Raw genomic sequence first — 16,704 nt, 5'->3', positions numbered from 1 at the left:
CTGGACGATAGCAGTGGGTCAGTTATCAACCAGGGCTATGCTATAAAATTCTCCTCTGTTTAAAACTACCAAAGTGTTTGATCTTTCGATCAACAGTGTTAGCAAATGTATAGCAACAAACAACCTTTAATGCAATTTTTACAAAGAAAAACAGGAGTGTGCTCAGAATCAGGGTGGAAAATCAGAAAAAAAACCAACTAACGGCTAAATACTTGTAGAAATTGGCTGTCACAGGTGTTACATCTGCCACAACCAGCATTTCAGCAAGTGAAATTTCCAGTCCAATAACCACTGAACAAATTACAATAAAATGTGAACATTTTATTGTAATTTGTTTGGGCCAATTTTGCTTGAAATACGATATTTGAAGTTTTGTAATGCCGATCATGTGTAACATTGCAGAGTTATTATAACTCTGGCAACTTAGCATTTTTTTGATTGTTCTTTTTCAGTTTAAAAAAAAATATATAAATCGACAAATTTTGTGTGTGTGTGTGTTATGACGAGGTTAAGGCACCTTTTTTTTTTTTCTTGTTAAGCTCTTCCTTTTCAGTCTCTCTCCCAGCGAAGGGAAAGAACGATGGTGAACAGAGGAGGAAGAGAAAAGATGAACGAGTGATGTTCCCATTACTGCTGTGTTCATTTGAGCCCTGGAGGAGAAACAGAAGGGAGAGAGAGCTGTAATAGTCAATGTACATTTCTGGACAGATGAGAGCAGACTGAGTATTATTAGTCTGGGTCTACCCAGAGGAAAGGAACATTAGAAAGCAGGAGCAATTCACACACTTCATGTACAGACTGTGTTTTCAAGTTATGCTTTTATATCAAGCTAAAGGCATCATTGTGAATTAAATCTCCTGCAGGTGAGAAATGAATTGCCTTCTTCTCAGATCTCTGACTTTGCATTTGGAAAAATGACTGGAAGACGGATGAAAGACTACTTGAAGGACGACAATTCAAGAGATACTGTCAGACCCTCTGGTTGGCTCGACACGCGGATCTTCAGGGGCCACGTACACCGGTGTTAGCTTTGTGTGGCTCTGTTGTCATGAAAAAGGATACAGAAGGTATTTTATGTCAGTCAGTCAGTGGAGAAGACAGCACTTTTAAAGCAGGAGGTTTTTGGGGGTCACAGTTTCAAATGGTTGATTATTTTTAGAGGCAATTATGCAGATATGTTTATCTCAGTTTATAGTTGAATGGTTGACTTTCATGGCCTTGTCAAAGCATAAATCAAAAACCACTCAGAAATAACAGCATTTTAAAAAGAGACCAAAGAATAATCCTCAGAAATAGTTCAAAAGGGTGGGATTAGCTATCATAAAATGAGGCTTATGTGGATACAATGTAGGATCTTGTAAACATATTCCAAATATCTCATTACAGACATAAATAGTAAAGAAAACTATCATCCGCAATATGTATGTTAATCATACCTGTAGATCTTTTACTTTTCTCAGAATTGATTACTTTTTTCCTTTTTCTAAGACACTTTGGTCTTAGTTCTGATCATCATTTCTATGATCAGCACATTACTTACATGCGAGAAATCTCTGAGCAGTCTCTGTCTCTTTTTGACTTTTTGATTTCCTCTCGTATTATTATTATTATTATTATTATTATTATTATTATTATTATTATTATAGGGTTTATTGCTGGTGATGCCTTAACAAGCTGGCAGGATTTAAATGTGGCAATGGACTTTTGAAGTGCAGTTACTGAGGTTAAACTAGCTGCTAGATTGCCAGTCAATCTGCAAATTGTGGGGCTGCTTGCTTAAACTTAATGTCTTGTTGGGTTTTTTTTTTGAAGGTGATAAATGAAAAATGTGATTTAAAATCAAAAGACCTCTTGTCTTAAGTGTAAGCAGCTTATTAATACCGTTAGTTTTGTTTCATTGTCACAGCCCCCTCTTGTGGTTGTTGTAATTATGATGGGAGCAAAGGATCCAGTGAGGAGTTCTTTCTGCGTAGGCAGGAGATTGGGGTGGATGGACGGGCCGAAAAATGATGATGTGATGTGGTTTTTTTTTATGTTACCCATTCAAATGAATAGTCAGTGTTTCTTTTATGCACAGCGCAAAGTATTACATGGAAACCCTCAAAGTTGAACTAAGAGGATTAAAAACATTTATTGTGGCGCAGTATTTAAGCACATGTACTTGCTTACTTTCCGTCACCGTCCCTGGGTAATTGGGTAATATTTAGCTTTTTTTTTTTTTTTTTCGTGCGTTTGGTGAAATTGGGGATTTGTTTATAAGTTGTCCAATTAAAGTTACTAAAATGGAGTAATTATAGTAGAAAACAAATCAGTCAAAAGAAATCTCTTGTTCCCGAAGGTGAAAAGACTATAATTGGAAACAAAATGGGAACAGAGGTACTCCGGCTGAAGCAAGATTTGTCATGAACACATGAGTGTGCATGGGAAATACACGCACACTCACGCACGCACACACGTTTTGGTGTAGCATAGTTTTAAGGCACTGACTTAAACTCCCTCCCTGGAGAGTTAACCTAACCCTAACCCCAATTACTAACCTTAGCCTGACAATTAAGACAGAAACCACTTTAAATCTGCGGAGTGCAGCTGCAGTACAAAATCAAATGGAGACACCAAGTTTGTCCCCAATTAGACATGCTGTCCCCAGTCAACTGGTCAAAATTACCCCAGAAACCACACGCAGCGAACAACAGAAATGTCCAGGTATATCAAGGGGAAACCTCCTGTGGGCAGAGTTCAGTTTGACTTTCATTTTCTAGCTATTGCATAGACCCTTTTTTTTTTTTTTTTTATGCGTTGTTGCTGAGGTTGCAGGGCACATGAGATGGGGAGGGATGTAGAGCGTGAAGTCATTTAAGTGGGTTTGGAAGTCACACTGACAGTCTACAAACCTCACAGAGATATGCATTACTTCTCCTGCTCGCGTCTACACTCTCCTAGAAACGCACACTTTCCCTCCTGTGTGTACCGAGACATGCGTTTAACAGGTTCGGCCATAATGTGTTTTTTGGGTTTTTTTGTGAGTTCATTTGACTTGAGGAGTAAGCAGTGAAACATGTGATGCACTTGTTGCGAACAGGATTTCTGTTGACCTTTTTACCAAAAAAAAATGTCAGTAAGGAATGATGACATTATCCAGGAGATTACTTTGAAGTCTGCTTCACCCTTTTACCTTTTTACTCACCTTGCTTGCATTTTAATCTCCTCACTAAATCCTAGGTCTTATTATACAGGTAGATCAGTGTCATTTAAATGTTGTAATACAACTGCTATTTGTGGCTGTCATACTCAAAGTTGCTTATTTCTTCAAACGTTTTTCATTCTAGGTGTTGTTCATTGTGAAAGTGACATACTTTTACTTTATACCGTTGACATATCGATGTTATAACAAACCTATTTTCATATCTAGGAGGCACTGAGACATCATTTGATGTTGTGTTTCGGACCACCTGATGAGTGTTTTCTGTGGCTGGAAAACAAAACCCACACAGTGAAGTTCAAGTCGTAAAGCCAAAACAATTGGCTGAAAGATACAACATTGTTCTATCGAGCTGAGAGGAGCTGCAGAGTTGGATGATAAGTCACCGTGTTCGTCACTTTCGGTGACGTCTTTCACATTACAAATAGTAATTTGTCCCATTGTTATTGTGAAAATATTAATTATGTAATGACACAGATTCAGACAGCTCGACTTTCATACGTCACAACCCTGAGGAACCAATCCCGTCAACTCGTGGGGTGAGGCTTTGCATATAATTGAGCTGCAGGTGAGCAGTGGGTGGATATTGCATATTCATAGATACGCATGTAATGAATGAAGGCAAAGCTGTCGAGTTGAATCCAAATCACTGAAAGATATTAGGGAATTTATTTGAATGGAAAAAAAACTTCAATTTAAATGTAATCTTGATGAACAGAGATTCGTTTTTAGAAGAATCAATGCCAGGAGAGAAACCTTAATAACATGATCAAAAACCAGCAACATTATTGGGTAAATCAGGGACGACCTGAACACAGAATAATGAAACAAGATTGCAGATCTTATTTCTTAACTGCTTTTAAAAATGATTTAAAGGTTTGTATTTGGAACGCAGCGGCTTCTGGATTAAGCTTCTTTTTTTTTTTTTTGGTAAGTTTTGCAATGAAATAAAGAAAGTTCTACGAGACAAACAGGAAAGAAGCCTTCAAAGACAGACACAGACATACCGGCACTGCTTAATGTGATTACGGTGAATTAAAGGGTATTAAGTGCTGCGCTGCAATTACTCCCTTACTGTGTGAGTGTTTGTAATAGATGAATACATCAGGGTTTATTTAAACGCAGCAAGGCGAATGGCTTTCCCATCAGAAATGAAATCAGCATGAATAAATAAGTAAACAAACAGGAGCAGCCAGGCTGTGGTGTTGATGAGAAGCGCCTGCTTGCTGGGTATTAATCGATAGCAGCAGTCTCCGGCGTTGTTTAACAAGAGGAGAACAGCAGCGATTTCAGATGGTTCCTGCGCAAAACTCACTTCGTATTCTTGTCTTGCGTTCCGTCTCGTTGGGTTTTACGTATTGTTCGCTGTTGATTGCTCCCCTGTTTCTTGAATTCACACTCAGTTTTTTTTTTTTTTTTCCCCCTCTCTCTTTGTTTTTGCCTCGTGCCAGATTGGACCCATTTGATGGCCTTTTCCCATCGTTGTTTTGTCGTCGTTCGGTCGCTTTCATCACGGAGCTGTTGGTTGTATCAGGTTAGCGGTCGATCACACGAGGTGACAGCGGACGGGTAAAGACGAATGGAGTCTCGCCTCGGCTCTGCGGGCTAAGCTGGCGTTTCGCACACGGATCACCGGCGGTGCCTATTCAGGCGTGAACAGATTCAAAAGCACACAAAGAAAAGTAATAAAGCGTGGCTGATTGGACAGTGCGGACAGAGTTTGTGCACAGCTAAACACAGACGTGCACACATACAGTACATACGACACGCACACACACACACACACACACACACACACACACACACACACACACACACACACACACACACACCAGTGATACCAGCAGACAGACACATACACACATTAGACGTATGAAAAGGCTGGCAAGTGTGCAGCTCTCCACTGGGGCGTGTGCGTGTTCACCTGTCAGTGCTTCAGGGAAAACTGACCGAGTGTGTACATCTGTCTCAACCTCCGCCTCCTCTCCTCTCTTCTCTGCTCCTTCCCTTTCCTTTGCTCTGCCCTCCTCTTTTCTCCTTTCCTTTCATCTCCCCTTTTCTTGTTGATTTTTTTTTCTTCTCTACCACGTTCCTCCTCTTCTCCACGTTTTCCTCATTTTCTCTTTTCCCATATGTATCCTTTCCCTTTCTTTCTATTTTTTGCTCTCCTCTCTTTCCACAATTCCTTTTTTTTTTCCTGTCATGTCATCATCTTTTACCTTTTGACTGCTGTGCTTTCTGCTATTTCTTTCTGCTACTTTACATTCTCATCCTCTCCTCTTTTGGCCTCTCCTCTTCTCACTTCCTCTGTCTTCTCTCCCTCCTCCATCCTTGTTACTTTCTGCCTCTCCTCCTGTCTTCTCTTTTCATTTTCTGTCTGTACTCTCCCCTCATCTCTCCTCCATCCTTTTTCTTTTTCTCCTCTCCTCTCCTCATTACATCCAAACCAGTGAGTCTGGTTTGATATCTGGCTGATGGTGATCTCTGTCCCCGAGCGCTGACAGGTACAATGGGCTTCACATCCTCGGCTCGACGCTCGATGACTCAGAAAGAGTGATCAGAAAGTGCAATGTTCTTTCCCCCGTAAATGAATAGGCTCAGATATATGGAGAGTGGAAACGAAGCAGGCGAGTGCAGGTGAAGGTGGGGACATGAAAGCAAAGGGAGGAACTGTTTATGCTTTCATGCAATGTTAGAGAGAGAGAAGGATTAAAGCCTAACCGGTAAAGATGAAGACATAGAACTCCTTAAGTGTGGGTCACAATTAACTGAAGTTTACTACAAGTTGTGCAGATTTGTTTTCAGGCATCAAGATCTTTCTTATTTTGTCTGTCCACACTTTACTGGCTGAATGTGAAACCGCCGCTTGCTGTCGTGGTTTTTCCCCCTTCCTTCATTTCATTCGAAGGATCTGATTTCTATAAGGCCACCGTGTTGGCACAGCATGGGTCACATGGCAAAAAAAAAAAAAAAGTGAAGTCACTATTTGCTGGGAGCCAATCGCACATGTGCAAGAAGACACTGTGGACAGATAAAATGAGCTGACTAGTTTTACCCGCCACCTTTCAACTGTCACACCGAACGATAAAAACGACTATCTCGTGTTGTTTTGCCGTGTTGCTTCAGAGTTTTAGTTGAAAAAAACCCAAAAATCATCAAAGTGTCAATCTGCAGTGTTGTGGCATCTGATAATAATTCAGTCTCAAAGCAGCCTGTCTGGATTGTATTTAATTGTCCCACCAGAGGCGAAACGCCCTGCGTCAACACAGCCTTTCAATGCCGCTCCGTATTCGCTCTGAATGCCCGGTAAGCCGTAAATTTCATTTTTGTGTTAATGGCCTTCATGGCAGGTACATTTTAGAAACCCGTGCTAAGATGACAAATGCCTGTTGCAGTAAACCCACCGCGTGTCCTCATTTTAAATATCAATATGTCTGATTCCTCAAGAGGTTACAGGTATTATTATTCATTTGTTGTCAGACAACAATGAAGTCAATAGGGATTTGATTGATGTCTCGGTGCAGCAACAGGAGTCACTGTTTCACAAAAGCAATCTGCTGCACTACTCGTGTGCAGACCACAAACGGTTGGCATTTTAAACAAATGATTGTCACTCACAAAATGCAGATAAATGAGTAATGTCTTTGTTTGGATATGCGGTACCTGTGATGATCGTGTCAGGTTCCAAAAATGTATGAGCCGCTCAAATTACTTTTACACCCTTTTGGTTGTCTGACAACAGAAATGAAAAAAATAAAAACTAGAATCAGTAAATGAGAAGAACTACATTGTAAAACAACCTTTTAGCTGTAAAATACATGACAGGTAATGACAGGAGGGAACGAAACGGAGGTTTAACAACCATGTCTGTCTTCTGCTGATCACACGTTGACTGTGAATGAGGACGAAGACGTGGAGATAGCGCTGCGGTGTCGATGACAATCTTTGTGACCTGAAAAGTGTGGATGCGCTCTTAGACTCAGGGTGGACGTAGTCTCCATCAAACTGATCTCGTTCAGACGGTGGGTGAGTGAGACAGTGAGACAGAGTGAGACATAGTGAGACAGAGAGATGTTGTTCAGTGAGTCTGTATCACATGCCAGAAACTCTCTCTGGAGAAATTGGTCTTGTCTCTAAAAGCCATGATGCTATCTTCCCTATCTTGCACGCACACACACACACACACACACACACACACACACACACACACACACGGGTACAAAACCCTCAGTGTTGTCAGAGGTGGTTTGTGCTGACTCAGATAAGGTACACCCATCTTATCTTCTCCCTTAAAGCGCAAACTTGTCCACATTCATCTGCTCTGCTCAGCAGTGATCTCTCCCTCACACACACACACACACACACACACACACACACACACACACACACACACTCACTCGTATAAGACGTGACCTTCCTCAGACTGCTCTTATCACCTCTTATACTGATAGCGCTCATCTCAGATATCACGTTACATTCACAGCTGTGAAAGGAAGAAGAAATGGGTTTTAAAGTAAAACATGATTAGATGTTTTCATGAAATTATTTTTTGGGGGGGGGATTAATTTACATGTACAGTCGCTTGCTAATAATTGTTTCTGGTCGATCTCTCAAGCAGTCATTGCCCAAGACCTTTTCTCTTTTTCAGGGGCACTCAACCTTTCCTTGAAAGGGTGAGCGGGAGTGTGTGTATACTTTATGAACAGACACAGAGACATAAGAAGCCAAAATGATAGTTTATTTGGATACGATCAAATCTTAATGAGAAATTTGTGCATATTCACAACTAATTTGCCATAGAGTGAATGATCTTTATCAGCAGCAGACTGAGGGTGTGTCTGATTCTCTGTTTTGTCCTATTTTTTGTGGATGACACAAGGGAAGGGAAAAAAAGCTTCCCAGAAGTATGTGGTTGATAGGGGTTGTAAGATTTTTACGACTGATAGACATAGAGCAGATGCTAAGATTGTATGCACGGTAAAAAAAAATAAATATATATATATATATACATGATCAAGATACTGAACTGAATTTGCATTTACTGGATGTGTACTGTCCTTCACGGCTTCATGGAAAGGAGGTGGTGCCAGAGGTAGGAAGAGATCGGTCCTTGTCAGTTGTACTGTATCTCTGGGGCATAGCGAATCAGAGAATCACTGCTTTAGACCCCAAACCAATCTGAACAATCTGATGTTCCCTGAGATGCTCTACCGCTGAATGATGATAATGCAATGTCATGTTCAGGACAGCATGAAGAAGAGGTGTTTTTTATTTTTTTTTATTTAGTTGAGCAAAATCATTGGTGTGTCCTTGTACACACTACTTGTAGAAAGCAGTGGATTGCATGTGCAGTTGATGAGGTTGCAGCATGTTTTTCTTCACTTGGACTTAACCTGGTATCACGCCAGTGTAGAATATACCCATCAGCCACTACATTGGGTCAATTTCACATTTTCCCTCGCTTAGGAATGAAAAGCCAAAATTGCTTGGTTAGGATGAGGAAAATAAAATTCTCCAAGTGAATTCACAGACTCAAATCTTCAGTGTCCTGGTGAAAATCCTCAGTTTGACCCATCCAACCACCGTGATCCGAATCTTTCTCTTACTTTTCACCCCGAGGCGAAGAAAAACGTGACATACTGCTGCCACAAACATGAGTTGGATCTCTGCTGCTATAACATTTCAGCGGGTTAGAAAGCCGCTTCAGGTCCTGAAAGTCAAACACAAGCCCTCTGTATGATGCATATCTAGGCATTAAGAGGTCCGTAAATGGGATGAATGTGAGATCTAGCCTTCATCTTTGTGGAGCTATTTAACACTTTCAGGCTTCATATGGAAAATCAACACATTAGAGAAGCTGCCGGGTGAGAACGTAGCCGTGAATATGTCTTCTGCTCTGCCCTTGCTGCACAATCTGACTGGTAAACTGTTGACATTTTAGAGCGATGAACAAGAAGACAATTTCTTAAAGACAGCTTGTGTAAAAGATTTTGACAACTTGGAATTGAATACCCAGATGGCCCGATGAAGCATGCCAAATGAACTGTTCAGCAGAAAATTAATGTTAAACCCCGGTGACGAGAAGTTGTTCTTCAATTGTTTGGGTTGATATTAGGCCGGCGTGACAAAAGTCTGAATCCTGAATTTCAACTGACACAACAGTCACACAAATTTCCCCTACCATTCATTGAATAATGACCAATAAACTATTTTTATCAACAATAAATAAATGAAATGACGAGAGTGAGTATGTGGTCCCGATGAAGGTCACTGCGACCCTGTACCCACTGGGTCGGAATCATTGTTCCAAATTTCTAATAGTTTCAGCATCCTCGCTGATTTCCTCGGGGGTGCAAGCCGAAATGTACTCAACTCAGGATACACCAAATGTCTTATTTTTTCTTGTCTTTCTTTCCTCTTGCTGGTGTAACGTGCTATACAAATAGCACGTTACACCAAAAGTCATCTTGTATCTTGTGGTCTGCAAACATTGACTTGTCCACACATCCACAAAGGGGTTACATGAAGTCAACCTTTTGTACCGGTCTCTTTAAACAGGGAGCGCAACAAGTCTCATTTATGACATTTTTTTTTACTTTTCTTTCAGAAGAATCTGTATGGTCTCATCCAAAAAATGTCTCCTATTATTTTCTATTGTATGGTAAAATATGCAATAAAAATTTACTTATTTTTTTATTAACAATGGATCTGATGACTCGGAATAATGTGAAAGTAGTTGCTCGTAGTAGGAGACTGAGAGAGAATTGTCACCTATCTGTCCTGTTTTGGTTCACAGCATTGTTTTAAAATGGAGCAGCGAGCTGTTTTCAATGAAATGCCTCTGAAAAAAATGACTACACTGTCGGCTCAGCATCAAACAGCGCACAGGCAAAGCTAGTAATGAGCTGGTGAGCATAGTGGAGCAATTTGCAACAGAAAAGCCAGATATTTCTGGGTGTGTTTGGCTACACTTGTAATTTTCAAATACTGAATAAGTGAGAGGACACACTAAAAGGAAGATGGACTGAGTAGAGTTGAGGATCTGGTTGACCCTGAACTCCAACATATCTTCTTATGGAAGCAAAATTAATCTATATTAGGGATGGGACATGATTTTTGAGTGCTCGAATCATCGATAAGTATATGCGACTATCGTTCTTCCTAATTTCCCGTTTTTACCGGTGCCTGGATGAAATGTTTTACTCCCAACAGAAGGTGGCGGTAATACAACTAAAAAGCTGTCTGACAGCCGCCATTAAACACCATAAGGAGAAGAAGATCACGTTGCTCCCAGGCTCTGGAGCTTCACCAGGTAAAACTGTGTGGCACTGTGAGAATACATGCAAAGACGACTACACCCGTCAGAAAGTTCTTTGAGGAACAGAAAGAAAAAAATAAAATTAGAAGTTTTAGGGCGAAGGAAAAGACAAGTTCTTGAGTGAGTGGAAAAGACAGTCTGTTAACTCTGCTCTTCCACATCTCCAACTGAGAAGCCATCACACACTGATCTGTTAAAAAGGGCCAACAACTTTGAAAACCTCAAGTCTCCCTTAATAACATCCGACCGAATTTCTTTCTTCCCTCTCTTCTCATTTGGCGCTCCCGCTCCAGGAGAGCACAGGGCTGAACCTCATATTAGCCAAGGAGGAAAAGACTCGTTGAGGGGAGAAGATGGAGCTGATAATAAGGCTGCTCTCAGCTACTGGGTCAAGAGGGTGGGACTGGTTAATTAGAGGGCTATGGTTTCGGCTTCTGTAGCCTGCAGTGTGCGTGCATGCGTGTCTGTGTGCGTCTTGCTGGCAGGCCGGTAGATGTGTGGCCCCGGTTCCTCGGCCGTCGGCGGCTCTTCGTGGGGTTTTGTTAATTTGCTGAAGTAATCGTTGCCAGAGCACCCCGGGAGCTGTCACCTTGGAAGGACAAGAGGAGAGGCGACGGTGTGTGTGCTTTATAGTGTTGTTCACAAGACGTCAGCAGCATGACACCCGCTAATCACAGCTGCAGCTTTCATCCGATGACCCGCAGTATTTTCTCACGGAGAAATCAAGATCTTCCACAGAGCTGATTTATCCCGCACAGGTGGAGCGCAGCGTACAGGAACTTGATGAACCTCTTGTTTTTCCGGGTGAGGTTGCATCTGATGATGTATGGCCCACTGAAATTGCTCCCCGAAAAACTCATTGAGAAACTGGTGCGCCTCAGGATTGGAGCCTATGGTCTAATAGAGATCTGTGACAGTTTGGGAAGGGATGAAAAATCAGACTGATCAATACATAGCTGAGGAAAATGCCACATGAGGTGCAGGACATGGAACCACATCATCATTTGTCAGGCCCGTCTCAGAGAAATTACTTTTATACCTACTGCTCGTTTGTTTCACCAACAACACTGTGGTAACAGACATAATTGCTGCCTACATTGTGTTCAGAGGCAACATTTATTTATTTTTTTCATGTGAGGGAAATGCAACATGTTTGGAGCGAGGAGGCTGCGTTGAATGGAGAACACGCGGCATCCTGGTGCAGCTATGTTTAAACAACAAAAGCACTTTGGTAAAAGTGTCTTGCAATTGACTTATTTCCATTTTCAACTTGTTAAGACTCCGATGAGAAAATGTATACTAGTCTCATGTTATAACATGTAAGCTGTATTTTATTGTTGTTCGCTGTGGCAGAGCTAATTTTCCTCATTTTATATATTGTTGGGTGATTTTGATTTACTGTATAGAAATGCATTGTATTTAAATCTGCAGAATAACCTGTAGCTTCAGCATCAGTATTAGTGGAGCATCAAAATAATATACTCAAGTAACCAGAGTAAGTTGTATGGAACGTTATATCGGTAAAATACTTCGTTTTATTTAGTTACTCCCGAGTAATGGTAATAGTGAGTTTCAGGATAAGTTGAGCTCAGCTAAATATCTGCTGGTAGCTTGACATTTACCATAAAGACATGAGTGATATCGATCTTTTCATCTATCACTGCATGCCAATAGTTTTCTTTCCCAAAATAATGAACTTTTCCTCTATGTTTAGGGAAACATAGTGAAAATGATCTCTCCTTAAACTTAACCAACTGTTACACAAAGCTTTGGTTGCTACAAGGAGATACCGTATTGCAAGAGTGTATTTAAATAGTTGGAAAATTAATAAAATGTTGTATGTGAGAAATTACCTGTTAAATTTATTAAATTTATTTAACATTTAATTTATTTAAGTTCAGGTTAACTTTAACCAGAACTGCCTTCGCCTCCTCATTGCTCTCGCTCCGGCTGCATGTCCTCGATATTCGCTAGCGTTGCTACAACTGTTCGTATCTGTTCATCCAGTTCTACCACCACTACACACAGCAAACCTTCATGCGAACAGGGTTTTCAGAATATGTAAAAGCTAAAGCCGTGAGCAGTAGGTGGGCGGAGCCAGGCGACAAAAAAACGGATGCTTGATTTGTTAATTAAGATGCAATCTGTCTCATTTACGTTCTGTTTAAATTTGCCTGACAGACAATATTCTCAATTTAACACCCAAAAGTAATGACGTACATTTATTGTCCATGATTGTACCAGCTGTTTAGGACCGTGGGAGGGAAATTTTATTTTTTAAGGGCAAAAAGACTCTTACTTCCGTAACGAACGTCTGTATTGTTCTGCGTAGTAGTTGATTTCCTCAAAACAGATTTGAATCGGCGGCTCGGTCTGGAGTTGGGCTTCCTGAATGGCCGAGCTCATTCCCTTCCCAGAGATGGGTGTGATTGTGGGAAGTGAGCCCGAAGATTGCCGAAGTAATTAACGTTCTTGCTGGCTGGCAGATCCAATCGTCTTGTCTCAGATACGGGAGGAGTTGCTGCACGCACGCACACACACACACACACACACACACACACACACACACACACACACACACACACACACACACACACACACACACACACCAAAGTCTCAAATTCAAAGTTTAATTGCGTACTGTAGCACAATAATATGTGTCCTCATATGCACAGACAGCTGTCACACTCAGAACGCTGTATTGCTTTGATGATTTAGTTAATGTGATCGCGGAAGTCAAAACAACCAGAGCGGCTGTCATTTACATCACGTTTCTGCATGTATGTCAGTGAAACAGTAATGATGTTGTTGTTGTTTGGTACTTGTGCGTCTCTCTCCATAATAAGGCTATCAGTATAAAAATTGCACCTTTTCAGCCAGGAAATAAAGATATGTGGGAGTTTTTCTTTTCTCCCCCCCCCAATATCTTCCTGGTTTTCCACATTGTCGTCCTGCAATTCAAATTATAATCCTTTCTCTGTCAGACACACAGAGAAATAAATCTCTCCTTTCCTCTCACTGCTCTCCTGCTCACTTCCCACCTGTTCTCATATCAGCCGTCCTAAAATTTCTCCTTTCGTCTTCCCCTCCTCCCCGTTCACTCGTCTATCTCGCCACATTCGCTCCACCTCCCCTCCCTTATTCTCTCTATCTCCTCTTAAAGCCTCCTCCCTCCTCCTCTCGTGTAACTTATTCTTTCTCTCCTCCTGTGACAGTTCTCAGCCATCTCCTCCGACATCTCTAGTTTCTCTCAAATCTCCTTTTCTTCCTCGCCAATACCCCCGACCGCTGTCCCAAATATTTGTCTGGCTCTCCTCATTTCCTCCCACATTTTGTTGTCCTCTCACCTCACTCGTTCTTCGTCGTTCCTTTTCCTCACCTATCAGGGAGGGCGGGCCAGCCTTTTTGTCTCAAGGTGACTCAGAGCATCTGGAGCTGGTGCCGCGACACGTGAAGCAATTTATTCGCAGGCGGGAGGTGTGAGGAGACCGGACTCCGGCCCTCTGGTGACTCCAGACGTTGTAGCCGACGACCCTGTCAAGGTTGCCGCTGCTCGTTGTTTATATACGTGTATAAACAGCATCTGCGTGCTTAAAAAAAAAATCAACTGGGCCACCGCATTCAGTTTGCGCATTCTCGGCATTAATCTTATTTAGAATGAGTTCAAAAACAAGCACGCAGTGGATGAAAGAGTTGAGTGTCCCTGGTGGAACATTATGAGGTGACGTGTGTCTGCATGGGAGCGTGAGTGAATAAATGAATAATGTTTTAGCTTTGAGGGTGGTCCTTAAAGACTCCTGCGTCCTCCTGACATGAATGTTAAATCCCCAGGCTGGTAAAGGCTCCTAATTGTTCCTCATCTCTGCATTTGCATCCTTCATCTCTGTCTGAGTTTGAGATGCCATATTTCAAGTGTGTGTTGAAGAAAGTGAGAGGAATAATTTTTGAATGTGGACATGTTTATATTATGTGCTGTTAATGTGTCAGTCTCTGTACGTGATGTCTGCAGCCTGTCCCAGGTGCTCCACTGATGTTTTCAAATGCACGCCTCACATCTGTCATCATTTGGTTAGACAGGTCCTTCATCAGTCCTGATGCAGCCTTTACACACATGTAACCAACACAGACACACACATACACTTTCAGGCATTTGGTGACTAAAGTGACTGCAGTCAATCCTAATCACTGTTTTCTTATTACTGTAAAACACTCAAGAAAACTACCCAAGTTATACCCTGTAGTGAGTCTCATATTCCTACCTTGATTATATTTATGTTCTTTGCAGTTATTTGCTGGTAATTCCAACAGGTCTTGCATTAAAGTTTAAAAAGCTGTCAATTATTTTATTTTTTTTGCGATTGTTTATACTCTCGTCAAATGCCACCATTTTGTTGAAATACATCTGAAATGATGCAACTGAGACCAAGAGTCTACAGCTGTTCTCGCAGCTCTGAGGCTGTCCTTAGGCACAGTGTTGCACTGAGCTGAATTCCAATATCCATCAATATATATCCGCCTGCACTGTGAAACATTCATCTGTTTTGAAAAAAACACATTTGTCTGACATAAATGAAGGTAAAAACTTGTATAAATAATTTGTTTGTTACTGTGAGTACTTCCCTCTAACATGGTTACAGTAATATATAACTTAAAATCCTACTTTATTATAAGTGCCTCGTCACTAGTGACCTGAGGTATGTAACAAAAGCTCACAAAAATGATTACAATTTATCCTGAGGGGGACACAAACCTGTGTACCAACTTTTGTGGCAATTCATCCACTAATTGTTGAGATCGCGCTCTCATAAACATGAATATCAACTGTAATTTAACTGTTCGGTATAAATGTGTCATTGTTGTGCGAACTAAAACAGTCTCAGTGGCAGATGGACAGGGATGCTGCTCAGACTGACATTCATGAACTGTACATTTCCGCCCTCCATTACACAGGAATCATCCAAGAGCTTCTCCATGCCACCACGTGGAGGACAGGAAGTCATTCATTTCAACAGCCATCAAGACTGGGAACACAATTTAAGGCCAGCTGGGGCTCCATGTCCACATTTAACTCTCTTATGGCTGGGCAACTGCCACATTTTTTTTTTTTTTTTTGCCAGTCTTGAACTTTTTTTTATATTTAGTGTGAAAATGCTCATACGCCGCTGTACACATTTGGTAACACTTTAGATTACAAGCCCACGTGTTTGTTAATATTTTGTACATATGGGGCACCAAGTAGAACGTTACTTGTTGTGTTGCTACGAACAAGTAAAGAAGTAAAAAAAAAAAAATGTCTGAAATGTGCATTTTGGGTGACAAAAAAAATAAATGACTCTTTAAGTACAGTACTTTTTAAATACACCAATACATTCTGAATAATTATAAGGTACAAATAAAGATTAAAATTGGTTAATAGTGTTTTGTTCCACAGAATCAATGTAAAAAATCAAAACATTAAAAGCATTTAAATGTACCTGTCTTGTACAAAGTAATAATTCTACAGTTTGATCTATTTTTTTGATGTCCAACTTGACAAAGATGTTATTCAGATATTCTTGAATGTTTTCTTGTCTTCACTTACACCTACACATATGTACCTAAAAAGAGAAAGTTGTATTGATGCCCTGTAAACACAAAGAAATGACACAGTAACTACTGGACCATTATGTAATGAGTCATCCAACACTTGCCATCTATTCCAGGCTGTCGTCTTGTTAAAGCTGTTGTCTTCTTGTAAGAGACTAATGACAAGTGAAAATTTGATTTTCAAATCTCTGGAAAGTGCAAAACTTTCAGCAATCATCCAATTAGTTACTCTGACAATAGGATGATAGTTTATTTATTTGACAGCTATATAAGCAAAGTGCTCAGAAGAGCTCAACACTTTTTTTTAATTTTTTTTTTATCATCTTTTGGGAACAGATTTTTGTGATAAAAGCCTTCAAACTGAATTTTTAGCGACATTTGAAATGAGTGTGTAAAAGAGTGTAGCTATTTTGGAAAAGTATTTGGTCTAAAAAATACTAAGCTGAATTTGACATCACTTTCCTTTACTCTCCTAAGTTTGAGTTTGTCATATTTAATTTTACTACTTTACTATTCAGCTGTTTTTTTTCCTTGGTACCAACAACAGAAATAGTGATGGCCCATTTAACTTGGTAAATAAATGACTTTGTAATGTAGGGCA

The sequence above is a fragment of the Embiotoca jacksoni genome, unplaced genomic scaffold, assembly GCF_022577435.1.
Source record: "Embiotoca jacksoni isolate LCO1_2020_lvr unplaced genomic scaffold, fEmbJac1.0.p SCAF_26, whole genome shotgun sequence".
NCBI classification, from domain to species: domain Eukaryota; kingdom Metazoa; phylum Chordata; class Actinopteri; family Embiotocidae; genus Embiotoca; species Embiotoca jacksoni.
Note: the sequence above shows the minus strand (reverse complement) of the source record.